Consider the following 16,670-nt stretch of genomic DNA (forward strand, 5'->3'; position numbering starts at 1 on the left):
AAAAGGTAATTTTTCATGTGATCACTGTGAAAAATGTTTCTTGTGATTTTGTGAGACGTTGCCTGAAAAGAAAAAGCTTACCAGAATACAAAGAAAGCATGTCAATCCCTGCAGCCATACAACATGTTGGTTTGAGGGAGAGCTACTGAGAGGCTGAGCCAGTAACGTAGACTCAGAGGTACCAGTCAGGAAGGCGAAAGACTTTTGGCGCATCTTTTAAGAAACCAGATGCAATGCTGCGGCAATGCTGTAGTCTGAAGATGAGTGAAAAGAAATCCAAGAAAGCTAAATACATTTTAATTCAGGATCATGTAAGGCAGTTCCCCTGTAGGAACCTTGTATGCAGTTGGTGGTAAATTGTTTTGTTCATTGTGCAACGTGACTCTGGATGTTTTGAGGAAAAATAGCACTGCTTGGCACTTCAGGTTTGAATCGGATATAAAGTGAAAGGTTACTGTAGAGGCTGAAGGTCAGAACAAGAAAAAAGCGAGTATGTTCTCAACCTTTAAAAGAACCACTGAAAGCAGTTTGATAAGAAGAGAGGCTACATTTGTGCTACTGAAAGAATTAACAGCTGGCAACATTCTTCTGGAGAAAATTGATAGGACAAAATTAAGGGACTACTTGAACAAACACGTGCCAAATGCTGGCAGTTTCCCACATGCATACAAGTTTTGCCTGGGTTATCTACCAGGAGTAATTGCTTCACATGTTCAGTCTACAAAATCTGCATTGGCAGAATATGAATCAATCTTGATTCTAGTAGACAAAGCAACAGATGCCCAAAACAGCTGGACAAACCACAACCTGCCTGTTTTTCCAACTGAGCTGGTTTACCTTGTGTCTGTCAATTATTCCATCATGGCAAAAGCTATAGAGAAAGAAGGCTGTTGTCAACTACAGGTTAGAATTTAACAAGATCTCAGCATTTCTGTCTTATAATGCAACGTATGTGCGCAAAACTTTTTGATGTGCTCCAGAGAATGATGCCTAATGCAATTCAAGTCACCTGCAATGCACACATCCTTTTTCTAGTAAGTGACATCTGGTGCACAAGTTTTCATGAGGTGCATAGCCTGGTTTCCTCTTCTAAAAAGGCATTCAAACATTGTCCAGGCTGTAAACTTTGATGCAGGGAGTACATCACCAATCAAAGCGGGGATCTACATGTGACTGTGTCACTTCAACCGGAGCTAGTGCTTACAAGGTGGAATCTGTGGTTTAACATAGTCTGTTACCACACAAAAAATAAGAAGTACTCCCAGCAATGTGTGCAAGGAGCTTGAAATCACATCTGGTACACAGTGCATGCTTAAGCTATGTGATCTTTTAAGACAGGATGACATTGAAGATCAAGTTTTGTGGCTAAAAATGTGATCCAGTTCACGGAGCTTCTAATGCGGTTTGAAGGCTGGCAAGCTGTGATCCACCAATAAAGCACACCATAAACTGATATATTTGATAAACTGACTGAAAACATAGCATCACAGCAACTTTCAAACTGTCAACACAAAAACCAGCAGGGACAAGGACTGTTACAGGCAATAGCTGCAGAAGTTGAATCAGTACTACAAGTACAATCAAGTCACTACCACTGCAGTTTAAACAGTTGGCTGCCTCCTTTTTTAATGCTGTTTGCTTTTCTTACCTCAATCGGGTGCCTTTTCTGAGTTTTGATACTCAGCTACTGGAATCAATCCCTGAATGGCAGAAAGAATATGACAAGTAACATGCTGCTTACATAAACTTTGTCGAAGAGTGCCAGATGCCTTTGACTGACTGCATTTTGGGAGTCTGTTTCTCATTGGTTTCCATCTCTCTACAGCTTGGCAAAATGCTGCCTCACCATTCCAACCAATTCAGTGGATGCAGAACATGCAATTTCTGTGTATGGACAAGTGTTCATGTTGCAGTGACAGAGAATCTCAGTGGCAACTGCCAAAAGACGCTGCATGCTAGCATTTAACAACTAACATGAATAGTTTCAATCAAGGTTAGCACTATTTAGTATCACTAAACTTTTTGTAGAACACCAATAATTAATTATGATATTAGATACAATTCATATGGTGTACAAATTTATATTTGTAACATATTACCAGTTAGATTCAAATATAACACTTAGATTTACAATAATGCAATAATGTATTTGATATTTCCAGACTGCTATTTAATTATGCCACAGTTTTTCCCTCAGCCAATCAGCAGCAAAGGGTGGAACCACAGAGCCCCTCAGCCAATCAGCAAAGGGGGCTCCACTGCAAAAATAAGGCAAAATTCGCTCAATGTGCCACAAGCAGCCCACAAAAATCCCTTTGTTCTGCCATGATTTAGGTAGGTCCTTAGTCATAATCAATCAGAGATCACAATCAACCAGTTCATCCACCCTTCCATGGGTACATTTTTAGCCAACACAAAAGCCATCCACACTATTTTTCATAATCAAATCAGCAGACTACCCATCTCTCCTTTCAGACCTGTCCCTTATAAGCAGGAATAGAGAATTGCAGGACTATTGCTGGAAGAATTCCTGTTCTTGAGGCCTGTGCACATGGGCATGTTCCAACTATATTGCAGAGAGGGGCAGGCTAGGAGGCAAGCAGTGTCAAGGTAGATTTCATACATAGAAATTCAAAATTGCCAGTACTGGGTTAGACATTCACTAAAAAGTTGAGCTCAAGGATTCACAAAACAGATCAGATCTGCAACCTTTTAAACAGAGGCAAGCTGAATTAAGGGAGCTTGGTCAGAAAGTGAACTACTCTTTCTGACCTAACTGCTGCTGCCACCAAAGTTCACCCTTCCTTTGCTGCATGCTGCCAACAATTCAGCTCACTGATAATGTCCCAGCTCTGTAGGTCACATAACATTGCTTGGTGGGTTAGACCTGGCCTGTGGACTACAGGTTGTCAAGCCCTCGTATAAAAGGTCAGTAGGCATGGACTTTAGGATGAACATGACTTAATATAAGCATGTTTTACTCAACAGAAATCTGAGTGCACTGTCTCGAGTTAACTGCAGTAAAGAATCTTGCTCCCATACGCTGTGACCTTTGGTGAAAGATGCAAGCAGATTTCATCAGTAACCTCTCACCCAGTCAAGCAGCACTGTGCTGAAACACGCTGCTGCATATCTCTGCCTGGATTACCTCCTGCACCAAAAGAAGTATAACCACATTTTCATGGTGCCACTCCTGAGCTTCTTAGCTCACCCACAGAACTAAGGCAGCTTATGGTCCAGGAGGCAGTGTTCACACAGCAGCACGCATGTTTCAGCCAGGCACCGTCTGGTTCAAGTGCAGCCCCAGCAGGACATGTTCTGAACTCAGGCATGTAGGGAACATTCTTATGGTATATCAAGTCTAGGCAAAGGCAAATATTTACAAAGGCAACAAGTATTAAAAAGAAAGAATATTTTAAAGAGCCTGTAAGAGCCGTTGGCAAGCTGACATTGTAGCTCAGCCTAATCTGGTTAAAATGATAGAAGTTACTGCAGTTATGTGTATTAGGGCACCTGCTATTAGGCCTGGATTGCTGTTACTACCAACAGGAAATTTCAGGTGATAACATGCTACTGCAAGCAAGACTTCTGATTGCAAGTTTCTTAGGGCAGGAATTCAGTATCATGATAGCATTATTCTCAGGACTGTACAACAGTCAGGAAAAATAATAAAAATGTATCAGCCCTTTCACTGGGGCAATTAATACCAGTCAACAAATATTACGATACTCCAAAGTGATGGAAACTATTTTATAGAGAATGATAACAAGAGTCTGAGCCAAAGCTTACATTTAGATACCTGGCAGGGGGGTGGGGTTTCATATACTACTACAGGGGCAGGTAATTATTTCAGGCGGAGGACCGCTTACCCAGTTTTGGCAAATTGTTGAGGGCCGCATGGATAGCCCCGCCCCTTGACAGGTGCCCCACCCCCTGGTCACCATCTTGGGACCAATGTCCTAGGGTCTGCAAAGCAGCCCCTCACCCCCCCATGGCCGGCGCTTCCTGCTACAGCTACTTGCAGCCCTCATGTGGCTGCCCTGAACAGGCATAGGCAGCTCCATGCGGGCTGCGAGTGGCTGCAGTACAGGCCGCCAGCCATGGAGCAGGTGAGGGGCTGCTTTTCCCATGCTTAGCACCAGCTTGTAACCCAGGCCCTGCATGGGATCTGTGACGCAGCCCCGACGGGCGAGCCCAATGGTAGCAGCTACAGTCCCTCTGCTTGCTGTGCTGGGGGCAAGCCCAAGGGTGGCGGTGGCAGCCTCACCGCAGCCCACCACAGCGCAAGCTCTGGGTGGACAGCAGCAGCAAATACTGCCTGGCGCAGCAAGTGGTGGGGCTGCAGCTGCTGCCACTGCAGCGCGGCCCCGATGGGCGAGCCCAGAACAGGCGCAGGGCCAGATTACAAGCTGGTGCTGAGTGCAAGGGAAAAACAGCTCCTCGCCTGCCCTGTGGCCGGCAACCCATGCTGCAGCCACTCACAGCCCACATGGCGCTGCTTGTGCCTACTCAGGACAGCCCCATGCAGGCTGCAAGCGGCTGCAGCAGGGAGCTCTGGCCACAGGGCAGGCTAGAGTCTGCTTTTCCCCGTGCTCTGCACCAGCTCCTTCCCTCCCCTCCCCTTTAACCTGAGGTTCCCGCACCGGGGCAGCCACATGGTTCCAGGCCAAAAGCTCCAGCTGGGGGGGCAGGACCAGGCAGGCCCTGCTGTTGCAGGAACTCACCAAGGACTCCCCTGGGTCCTACTGCCTTTGGTTCCTGTCATTTTTGACAGGAACCAAGAACAGAAATTTTAAATTTTCAAAATTTTTTTTAGGGGCCCCATGGTCCAGATAGAATGGCTTCACGGGCTGGATCCGACCCACGGGCCATATTTTGCCTACCCCTGTACTAGAATATGACAGCTTGCTGCCTGTTTATACATGGCTTTAATTGAAAAAGCTCACTGAGATTTGAAAAAAAAGGAAAAGGCATGGAAAAGCTTCTCGAAGCCATCACTGGAAAATAAAGTACATTGTTGTTTTAGTTTAGTCTCACGCCTAAACACTCAGGAGGTGCCTTTTTGGTAAAGCTTTAAAACTTTGTTTTCACTGTGGCTGTGATATACCTTCTCAGAAGCCTGGAAAGCCAGTCTTCTAATGTTTCGTGTTTTATCAAATGCAGACACACTTCTCCACTCCTCCCTCCTAGCCATTTATCTTATAACTTGAAACACCTTTTCCTGTTGATGTAACCTCTAAATAAAAGTAAAAGGTGAACTGCTGAACAAAATTGTGTTTGTGACCCCTCTTTAAGCTACCTGCTGAATTAGAACAAAGGTCTGAATGATTTTCCTTTTCTCTAATGAGGTTTTTTTTAATATATATTCAAAAACCGCTGGAACTTAAAAATAGGAAGCAGTCTGTGACTTTGTGCTTTCCTGAGTGAACCCAAGAAGCTGAAAGCTTTCTTGGCCTCAACTGAGTGGGGGACCTAGCAAAGAGCTTCTCTCTCAACTGCCTGTTAGATGTCTGAGTGAACAGATACCAAAGATTTAAATAGTCCACTCTATATGGACGCTATCCGAGGATAAACTTATGTTCTACATAAGAAGTTCCCCTGATGCACCTGATCTGTTGCAACATTACACCTTTGAACTTTTACCAAAAAAAAATCTTTACCCCAAAACTGAGCCAAGACAGTTTTAAGCTATTCTAAGTCCAAGAGAGGGATGTGGCTTAATCAAACAAAATAATTTGTAAACCTGACTTGACTTAGGCTTGATCCACAAAGTTACACCAGTCAAACCAGGGACATAATCTTGTTCTGATTTTATTTAAACCAATAAAACTTCTTTGTGTAGAGACAAACTCTCAACTGTGGAAGTTTAAGTCCTCCCTTGTAGCCAGTGCTTCAACCCTATCGATTCTCTTACCACTCAGAAAAAAATGAAGCTTCTACATTAAAAATTAAAATTCTTGTCTAAGAAATACAATTACAACAAGTGCTATGGGGAAGAAGTTTTGTTTATTTTGTTTTTAAACAGGACCAATCAACAGGACCAATCTATTTTCACCTTCTTTCTGACATGGTCATCTTAGCAATTTGTGCATAAGCAACAAGAATATCAAAAGGTGTTGCCTGTCTTACAGAAATGGGGGCTGTTTTGTGAATTCACCAATGAGTGAATTTTAAGCTAAAAAATTACCCCCAGATTAAAAATTAAAATAATTTCAAAATGTATAATACTTATGTACACAGATTTCCAAATGTAACTCAAAAATCAGAGCTAGGCTTGAAAATCTGTTCTTAAAAAGAATGTGTCAATAGTTTAAGTTGAACTATAGACTACTAGTTTGATTTATGAAAAAAAAAAAAAAAAAAAAAAAAAAATCCTACTACCTGTAAAGTTCTTATTGACTTCAATGGACTTGTGGATTCCTAAAGACTTTGAAGTGGATAGATGCTGAATTCAGTTATATTCCAAACTATGCTTTTGTTTGAGCAAAATTTTGTATGTTGTTAGAATGGAATTACTCACTAAACAGACTGCTTCTAGTACATAAAGCATTATATAAAAGATACTTTACAAATACCTACACAGAAAACACTTTCCAATCTAGCATACAATGAATTTAAACAGTTTAATTATACTGATGCAATTCTCTTTGTATACACTATTTTTCAGAGTAAGCGGGGGTTTGTAGTTTAGTTTATGTGACTTGGAAAAGGGATTAAGAACTGAAGAAAGCTACTCTTATCTGGAAACAAGATCATCCACATGAACATTACAACGGCACAGCTATGTTTCAGAAAGATTAAGCTTTACCATATCACGGCCAATTTACTCGCCTGAATGTGTTTTAATTCAAGCATATTAATTTTACACCTTTAGTTGATTCACCTTACCTCCCCATTTAGAAAAGTCCAACATATATGTGCACATGTATGTGGAGGGCGACGTAGCTGGGATTTATATAACAAGCTTTATGTTCATTTTTGCTTACCTATGGTATATACGTTATAACTTCACATCAGGGATCCATAATCACTCTCTGAAGACCCCTGCAGTTAAATAAACAAAAAGGAGACACTTTCAGTTGCACTGCCTAAAAAACAAAACAAAAAATTAACACAAGTTTAAAAAACTTTAAACCAAAACATTATGATTGTGCCTCTATAACTTCTTATCCCTGAATTAATCTGAACCATATTATTTTATTTCAATAATTTTTTCAACATGACATCCTCAACTAAAATAAATTTTTTTACCTGAGGTATCTTCTGAAAGCACTTAATATAATAGCTGACATGAGAGAGAAAGGGCCACTCTAAAGAACATTACTTTCCTCACATGTACTACTAGGCTACAGACGGTATGGTATTAGAAGAGAAAATAATGTACTACTCCAGGCATCAGCCAAGATAACCCAAAAGAAGACTGATCTTGGAAGCCCTCCAGTTGCTGAGCTCCTAGTTTTTCCATCTTCACATGAACGATTGATTGAAGCAAACAGAAGCAAGTCAGCCAGATCCCTGTGATAACATATGCACTGGTTTCCTTAGACATAATAAGAATTAGAAATGCTTTTCAACCGTAAAGCTTTGCTACTCTACCATGTGCATAGCAATCCAAATCCCTGTATATCATACCTTACATACGTATTTTCTAGACTGGTAATAAAAAATTGGATTATTTTAAAATCGACGATGGTTTTTTGTGACAACGACAGCTCCCCCCAGCTCCTCCTACCACTCAGTAACCTTTGTAGGCTGTGGGCCAGTGACACAGTTCAGGTCACAGAAAGGAGCTCCATTCTACAGTGGTGTGGGAAAACTGCTGAAGGCCTCTACTGCTAAAGCCCCACATCCACAAGACAGATCAAATGGCTCTGTGGGATAGATCCAGTCTACAGGTCACAGGTTGCTGACCCCTGGCACAGGTCAAAATATTACATGGCTAATACCAGTCAATGGCTTCTAAATTTCTTTTTTAACTATATCTGTCAGAAAGGAACAGGTAAGATCTGAAAACATAAGCTGCATCTGAGGAGTGCGAATGCAGCATTTTAATTAAGTTAATTAGAATACAGCATTTTACAAACTAAGCTTAGTTTTCTGAATTCTATTTAAAATATCTTAGACCGAATATAAATCACATGGTGGAATAACTACCTCTTGAAATGCTGTTACCATAAAAAATGCTATTCTCTGATGCAATCCTGTCCTGGTCACAGTTATTTCAAATACTGCTACAGAGATCCCTTTCCTACTCTAGTACTTTTGGCCCCATCAACACTTTTTAATTCTACTGCCTTCCTCTTTCACTGGAGCATCAAGCTACTTCCTTTGACATTCAAGGCCTTTCTTCATCAGTCCCTTCTCATTCACTACCAACACACTGACTACCAACCTCCAAGTAGCTACTGATGCTGCCTTCCATCTGAATTTTCAAACAAGGTCAAACAAGTTCCACATAAATATCTCCAAACCTAATGTGCTATCCTCCTTCAAATTTCACTTCAAACGCTCCTTCGCTCTGAAATCTATAGAAGAGTTGACAAAGGCTTAGGCTAGTGTTGCTCAGCCTCCTGTTTGCAGGCTAAATCCAATCCATGGAGCCAGGTTATCTGACCTGTGGGACTTTGTACAGGTCTAGAAAATTTAGTGGAAGAGGACGGGTGGCAGTGTTAACTGCTGCAGCTTCCAGTCACCACCACATTTCCTGACCTGTGAGGACCCTGAAGACCAGATGACATGGCTTCTGCCCTCTGAGCATCAACCTCACACTGGATCCAGCTTGTGGATTGGCTCCACACTACTCATCTGGCACATGGGACAGGAAGGCTGAGCACCACTAGTTTAGATTGCTGGCCAGCACACTGACCAATTCTATCCTCACTACTTCCCTTCTCCAACTGCTTGTAACCATTTGCCGTCTCTTGTCTCTGACCGCAGTCTCTAGAGCAATGTTCACGTTTTTGTTCTGTGCCTCCATTTGGGGTGGACGGCAGGAGGGCTGTGCTGCCTCAGGTCCTATTCCAACTGTCCACCCTGAGGTGCACATGCACCCACTAGTATGGAGCCGATGCCAGAGCCCGGAGCAGCTGTTTGCAGCTTCCCGGCTCCAGCCAGCCCAGGCTCTGGTAGATGCTGCCAACCAGAGAGGCCAGGCTACTCACAGCAAGGCTTACAGCTGAGCCCACCTGACGCCCACCCGCCCCACACCAGGATGAGGTTGGTATTGCCCCTTGCCAGGAACACCGCACATTTCCATGCTTAGCTGTGCGGGGTGGGTGGGTGGGTGGGTGGTTGGTTAGGCTGATGGGCAGGCTCCAGGCTGGGGCCTTGGCCAGCTGTGCTGCAGCCTGGGGCCTGGCTCCCCAGGGAAGCACAGGGGCTCTGGTGGGACCAGGGCATTGTTGGGTCAGACCTTGTCCAGTGGCCCAGGAGCCTGGCTCTGTGCACCTGCGCAACTGGTTCTGTGAGTTTGTCTGCCTCCGTCTGGTTCTGCGTGTCTGTGTGCACACACGTATCTGGTTCTGGATGTGTGTGCATGTGTCTGTTCTGGGTATGTTTTGGTTCTCTGTGTTTGTGCACATGGTTCTCTGTGTGCATGTGTCTGGTTCTCTCTCTGATCTCCTTTTTCCTCTCTCTCGCTCCTGTTTCTCTTAGTCTCTTTTTGTCTCTCTCACTCTCTCATTGCAACATGCTCAAACAAAAAGAATACACAAAAAAAGGTAACACTTATAATTATTAATTATTATTAATATACAGTGCATCCTGCCATGTAATCCTCCCCCCGTTTTGTTTTTCTGGCATGCTGGCACTCCGGCATTTTCCAAGGTAGACATTGCGATTTCTTCAGCACTCCAGCCAAAAAACGTTGGCTACCCATGGGTTAGATATTTGTCTAAACCAATTTAAAAAACAAACAAACAAAAAAAATCAAGCTGCTTGTCTTGGTTCTTTTCAAACTTTGGAAAATGTAAAATCTGAAATGAAATTCTAAGAAGTTAAAGAACAATTTCTTAAGCAGCCTTGAAATAGTATTTAATATACAAGGATTGTTTAAGACTGAACTGTAACAAAAGGAAAAATCTGCAGTTAAAAGAGGAATAAAAGCACAGCAAAACCAAAACCAAACAAAAACAAGTCCTCAGTGTATGCTCCAAGGCAAGGGGTGCTAAGTTCCTGGCCAGGCTTCTACCTAGTGAGGCTGTCTGCATGCAGCTCCAATCCTGTGGCCATCTGCAGACCAGACAGCAAACCCATGGCAAGCTGAAGCTCAGGTAAGGATTTTCCCACTGGAGATGGGAGGAGTGCAGGGAGGAAGAAACCCACAGTTCCTGGCTCATCTGGGCTTCCTGGGCCAGGGCCAGGGCCTGGTAGAGGCACGGATGCCACTAAACGCAATGCTGCACTGTGTTCCCCCACACAGCTTTGGTTTCTGCCACATGGGCACAGCTGGAGCAGCTCCTGCCCAACCCCAAGTCCCCAGCACACGACCAGGTCAGGCAGGACTTATGCCAGCTGCATAAACCACATGGCCTGAAGCAGAAACCAGTGCAGCACTGGCCCAGCACTGAGTGCTGGGAACTCAGGGTGGGGCAAGGGAAGAAACAAAGGTTAGGTTTCCCTAACCTTTGTCCCACTCACCTTTCTGCCCTTAGATCAGAGGTGGGTGATTATTTGGGCTAGAGGGCCACTTAGGGAGTCTTGGTGAGCTGTTGTGGACTAGGGGACAGAAGGTGCTGACCTAGCCCATGACAGCTCACCAAAAACTCCCCAAGTGGTCCTCTGGCCCAAATAATTGCCAAGTCCCAATTTGGAGGATGGGACTAAGCACATGCTTAGCAAATCTGCAGACAATACCAAACTTCGTGAAGTAACAGATACTCCAGAGGGTATGGCTAGGATCCACAATGATCCAGATAGACTGCAGAAATGGTCTGCAATCAATCAAATGATTTTCAACAAAGAACAAATGCAAAGTCTTCTATTTAGGATAGAATAATTGCATGCACAAATACAGATAGGGGAATAACTGGCAAAGGTTCAGGATTACAAAGTAAGACCTGGGGGCTACATAAGCTGAATACGAGCCAACAATGCACTCGTTACAAAAAAAGCCCCAAAACCCACTGCACTGCATTAACAGGAATATCACTTGTAAATCAGGGGAAGTGATTCTTCCACTATATTCAGCACTGGCGAGGGCTCACCTAGAGTTCTGCATCCAGTTTTGGGCCCCACACTTCAGGAAGGATCTGAACAGCTTGGAAAAAGTTCCCACATAACAATAAAAATCATTAGGGCCCTTGGAGGCAAGACTTAAAAGGAAAGGCTAAAAGAACTAGGGTTATTTGGTCTGGGAAAGAGAAAACTGAGGCAGGAGGGATATGATAACAGCCTTCAAATACCTGAAACCCAATTATAGAGGACAGAGATGGTTTTTTTTCCCCATGGCCTCAAGCTTCAGATGGGGAAATTTAGGTCAGAGATTAGGAAGAACTGTCTATGACAGCGGTCAGACATTGGGACAGGCTACCTAGGTAAGTTGCTGTATCTTCATCCTTGGAAGCTTTCAAGAGTAGACTAGACAGACACTTGGCAGGATGGTCTAGTCACACCCAGAAACCATGAAATAATAGCATTAAAGATTCTGAAGGAAGAAAACAAGAAGAGAATAAAGACAGTGGTGCTAAACAACTTAAAGAAACTGGTGGGCAGGATCTTACAAGTCTAAGGAGAAAAGGAGTCCAGGAGAGTTGGTTGTACCTTAAAGAGGCTATATTAACCAGGATAAACACAGGCTGTTGCGATGCAAAGATAAACTAGAAAGTGAAGCAAGAGACTGGCCTGGATAAATACTGAACTTTTCAATGAAGTTGAAACTAAAATAGAAATATTTGAAAAAGTAAAAACTTGACCATATAATTAGGGATAAATAAAAAGCATCAGTATGCGGGGTGAAGAATCAGGTAGGCCACGACATAAGATGCAATTGGCAAGTCAACAACAAAAACACCATTCAATAGATATTTTAGAAGAATATGACCAAGAAAAGTGTAGGTCCCTGAACAAATCAGGAGATGATTTAATAATGAACGATGCAGAGAAGGCTGAAGTATTTAATACCTTTTTTCCTTCAGTCTTCATGAATCAGGTCAGCTATCAGGTGACAAACACAGCTAACAGCAAGGAAGAAAATAAGGTAAGTGCCTGTCATAGGGAAACAATAAGTTAAATTAAATCAAGAAGCTGAGTGTTTTAGAGTCTGCAAGGCCAAACACGATACAACCCAGAGTACTAAAGGAACTGGCAGAAATCATTTCAGCCACTGGCTTTTCTCTCTGAAAACTCACTGAGGATGGATGCTTGGATAACTGAAGAAGTGGGGACAGATACATCACCCTTTAAAAAAAAAAAAAAAAAAAAAAAAATAAGGATACAAGAGATTATAGACTAGTAATCTAACTTTGATATCCAGAATGATTTTTGAGCATGTTTTTAAAGAACTTTTAATGAACTTGTTTCTAGGCACCTAGAAGAAAACAAGGGCAATCAGGAACAGCCAACATGGATTTGTCAACTCAACCAACCTCATTTCCTTCTATAAAAGGCAACAGATTTTGTGGACAGTTGGAGGGGGAAGGGATAGAAAGAGTAGTATACATCATACTGTATATGTTTTTACCATCTATAATGTTCCCTGACCCTGAGGAAGGGCATGTGTGCCTAAAAGCTTGCAGAAAAAGATAATTTTTTTTCCAATTTCTTAGTTGGTCTAATAAAAGGTATTGCTGAACCTAGAATTCCAGAGTTTTGCATTTATTTTAGAGTAAGGGTTTTAATACTGTTGTCTCCCTATGACACTCTTTAGTGAACTGAAAAAGTACAGTCTAGATAAAAATATTGTAAAGTGGAATATGACTGTCTGCTCAAGAAGTAATCATCAATGGCTCAATGACACATTAGGAGGGGGGTATTGAATGGGGGCCTCCAGTGGTATATCCCGAGTCCAGTACTGCTCAGTATTTTCACTAATGACTTGAACAATAGGACTGCATGCACAGTCAGCAGATTTTCAAATGACATCAGATGGATGGAGCTGCATATGCTGAAAGATGGTATTTGGATGAGGAGTCAGAATGACCTTAAAGAACTAGAAAAATGGTCTAAAATAATTCAATTAAATTTAGTAAGGACACACACAAAGAGAGGAAGGTTAGATTGCCATCTATCATGATTTCTGCCCTCTTGAATATTATGGATGCATTTGGATATGGTGACATGTCATTTTAAGATAAAGTACAGGGAAAAAATACCTACTCCTTTCAGACAGGAAATACTGCCTTCTGAAAAGCCATTTAGAAGCACAAGGATGTTACAGAAAGGAGGGAGGACGGGGGGGAAGAGGGGAATGTTAATTTGGTTACTGTAGGACAAAAAGCCTTACAAAAATGAAACACAGGACACCAGAATAGCAACAGTCTCTTTTTGCACTGCAGTATTTACATATTGCAGCTCTTAAATTTATGTTAAGATTAACATAAGATTTGACACCCTTCCCATGACAAAAAAAATTAACTCTCCATCTTCTAAGAAACAGCAACAAGAGCAATGCCAGTACATACAATACCATGTCCCCACCTGCCTTTAATGATATAACCACTACCACTTGCAGACTTGAGTTTGAACAAGGTTTTGAATGAAGTGTACTGCATTTGAAAACCTATCCAAGTTTATCCTAACCATACAGGGGACCTAATAAGTGTCACCCATGAACAAAAATATGTAGTTAGCCACATAAGCTGAAGCCAAGTAGAAGGCAGGGTAGATTTGTACCTTACAGAGCAGTGGCTCTTAACCTTTTTAGATTCAAGTTCCCCTTCCATAATGTTTCTGAATTGAGTACCACCCTATTTACAAAAAGAGAAAAAAAAAAAACCCAAAACTTATTTATTACAGAGTTTATTCTCCTTCCAGAGGAGCCAGTCATTAAGTTAGGGGACTGGGCCCGAGCTTATTTTTTCACACTTCTTTATACCCTTCAAAGGATCTCCCACCACCCTGGTTGAGAACCACTGTTACAGAGTAACAAAAATAGGACACACACACACACACTCTCGTTCATGTAAGTGAGATTCAGCTCATGAAAGCTTGTACTACATATATGAAGTAAGCTTCAGCTCATGAAAACTTGTGCCATACACATGCATATGAAACCTACTTTGGTTAGTCTGCAAGGTGCACATCTACCCTGCCCTCCAATAAAAGGCATGACCCACAAAAAATCCTTACCTTTATTTCCTGAACCATCATGACTAACAACAACAATCCAATACCACCAGCAAATTAATTGGCTTATCAAGAATCCTAGCTACCAGTGCCCTGTAAAACCAAAACCAACTTCACCAAGTTTATTTCTGCAAAGATCCTTTCTCCTCTCAAGCTCAGCCTCACTTGCTTCAAGGCTGAGAAATACTTCTGCATGTGAGCTCAGCTCAGCAAAGCTCGCGCTCCTCAGCTCCCACTAGTTGGTTTGTAACGAGAGCTTTTTTTTTTTTGCACCGATCCTGGAAGCACCGATCCTGGAAGCACTGTAATACCAGGTCAATGCATGGAGTGGATGGAGCACGCTCCGGTTCCAGCACCCAATACCAAAAAGAATCTGCTCAACATAAACCTCCTGTAGAGGACATATCAGCGGGCCAAAAGCCCCACATGAGCAGAATGCAGGGAGAGGCTGCGGGGCCAAGAGCTGTTAACCTTTGGAGGAGCCTGGCCTCTAGAAAAGTCACAGAATCCTACAACAGGAGGGACCCCACCAGGGCACTTAAACCAACCCTCGTCTCCAGGTAGGACCAGCCCCAAATGCATCATCCCAGCCAAACCTGTGTCTAGCCAGATGCTAAAAGCCTCCAAGAATGGAGGCCACACCACCTCTCTGGGTCTCCTGTTCTAGTGCTTCACCACCCCCCGGGGGAGAAAGTTCTTCCAAATACCTGACCCAACTCCCCCTGGCCGCCACCCAGGCAGACGAGAGGCTCCCGACGCTGTCACTGCACCCGCAGCGCAGGACGAGCCGGGCCGCCCCTCCGGACCGAGCGCTCGGGCACCGCCTGCCCCCGGGGCAGTCTGGGGCCTGTCTTGCAGGCGTCTCCCGTGCTCCGGCCGGGCCGAGCTACGGGGAGGAGCCGGCTCCAGCTCCTGGGGCAGCCGGGGTCTGGCCCCACTCCCACCACACCGGAGCCGCATAGGCCAAGCCCCCCGCGGGCAGGCCCCGGCCGGCCGGCCGGACACAAAGCGGGGCCGGGGCCAGGCCTCTCGCCCCCCGCGTCACACACAAAATGGCGGCTGCGGGGGGAAGGGGACAGATAAGGGCGGGGGCGAGCGCCTCACCTGAGCCCCAGCAGTAGCGGCAGCGGCTTCTGCAGGTTTATTTGGCGGCGGCGGCAGCTCCAGGAGGTCAGAGTTCGTGACCCCACCCCACCCCACCGGCGCATGCGCGGAGCGAACCCACGGCGCCGCCCTGTACTCGGAGCCAGAGGAGACAAGAACAGCGCCAGGCCCGCGGGGGGAGGGGCGGAACGCGCAGCTACTTGCAGGAAGGGGCGGAGCCTGAAACGGGGCGAGCGTGTGCAGCCGAGGGGCGGGGCCCAGCGGTCTCTCCGCCCCTGCGCCTGGCTCCGCCCACTTCTGCGTCGCTGTCACGTGCGAGGTGAGTGGTGCTGCCGCGGCTAGTGGCCCGGGCGAGAGCGTGAGCTCACGTCCGGTCCCCGCTCTAGTCCGCCCGGGGCTAGCAGTAGCCCCGTCCCTCTGGGACTGCTCCGTATCCCCCGGACGCAGAAGAGGAGGCAGCCTTCAAATAGAAATCCCATTCCAGCGCTTTATTAAAATATAAAAGGAGCTTCATTTCCGACACGAGCGGCTGCGGGGAGGGGAACGACAAATGGCCACAAAGCAGCGTGTTCAGATAAACCCGTCCGCGCTGCGGAGGCGCCCTCGCAGCACTTCCTGGTTCCGGACTCACGCCGGGTAGCTACTTACTGCAGCCGAGCCCGGCAGTCCCGCCCCCCGCCTTTGGCATTGGTCACAGTCTTGGGACCAGAAGCCCCGCCCCAACCCCTGGTCTCTGCCACCATAAGTCCTCCCCTTACGCCGGAAGTACTGAGTTTAGGAAGGAGCGTTGCGGTCCTGAAACTCGGGGGGTGGGGAAAGATTATACACTAAAAAAAAAAATCAAACATCCACAATAACATAATTTTCTTTTTAAAAACTATTTTTGTCCTGATGTGTGAGGTTGTGTCGTATATACAGGTGATTGCTTAATAGCTCAACATTAAGCCTTACTCGTGTTGTGGGGATGTGTGTGGGGGATAGATGTGGGTGGGTATGGGGGGGTTGTGGGGTGTGGACTGGGAGGCGTGTACCAGTGTGTGCGTGTGTGGGGGTGCACGTGTAGCTGTGAGCAGGGCTCCCCACCAGAGGCATGTGGAGGGCGGGGGGAGTGGTGGGATGTGTATGGGAGCCCACCTGCATGTGCCCCCCGAGCTGGTCTGCATCTGCCCCACAACAGCCCAGAGCCCATATGCCATGTGGCACCTCCCTGCCACTACCAGCAGCACCAACCCCAGCCCTGTCCTGCACCCTCTCTGGACTGACTCTGGCAGGAGTGGACCAGC

The 16,670-nt window shown here is 45.0% G+C and overlaps 1 protein-coding gene across 4 annotated transcripts in view; it reads right to left on the reverse strand.

Annotated features, from left to right (window-relative positions):
- Positions 1-15,522, reverse strand: part of NR2C1 (nuclear receptor subfamily 2 group C member 1) — a 92,314-nt gene extending 76,792 nt beyond the window's left edge. For 2 of the 4 annotated variants that reach the window (XM_019545057.1, XM_019545058.1), the window contains exons 1-2: positions 15,388-15,515; positions 6,987-7,044 (exon numbers count right to left, since the gene is read on the reverse strand). The gene's annotated coding sequence lies outside the window, so the exon portion shown is untranslated. Of the gene's footprint in view, positions 1-6,986; positions 7,045-15,387 lie in introns of all 4 variants that reach the window. The other 2 variants (XM_019545056.1, XM_019545059.1) reach the window with 2 other exon arrangements.
- Between the last annotated feature and the right edge of the window lie 1,148 nt (positions 15,523-16,670).

This window comes from Crocodylus porosus, unplaced genomic scaffold, assembly GCF_001723895.1.
Source record: "Crocodylus porosus isolate Cpor-Errol unplaced genomic scaffold, CroPor_comp1, whole genome shotgun sequence".
In the NCBI taxonomy this organism is placed as follows: Eukaryota; Metazoa; Chordata; order Crocodylia; family Crocodylidae; genus Crocodylus; species Crocodylus porosus.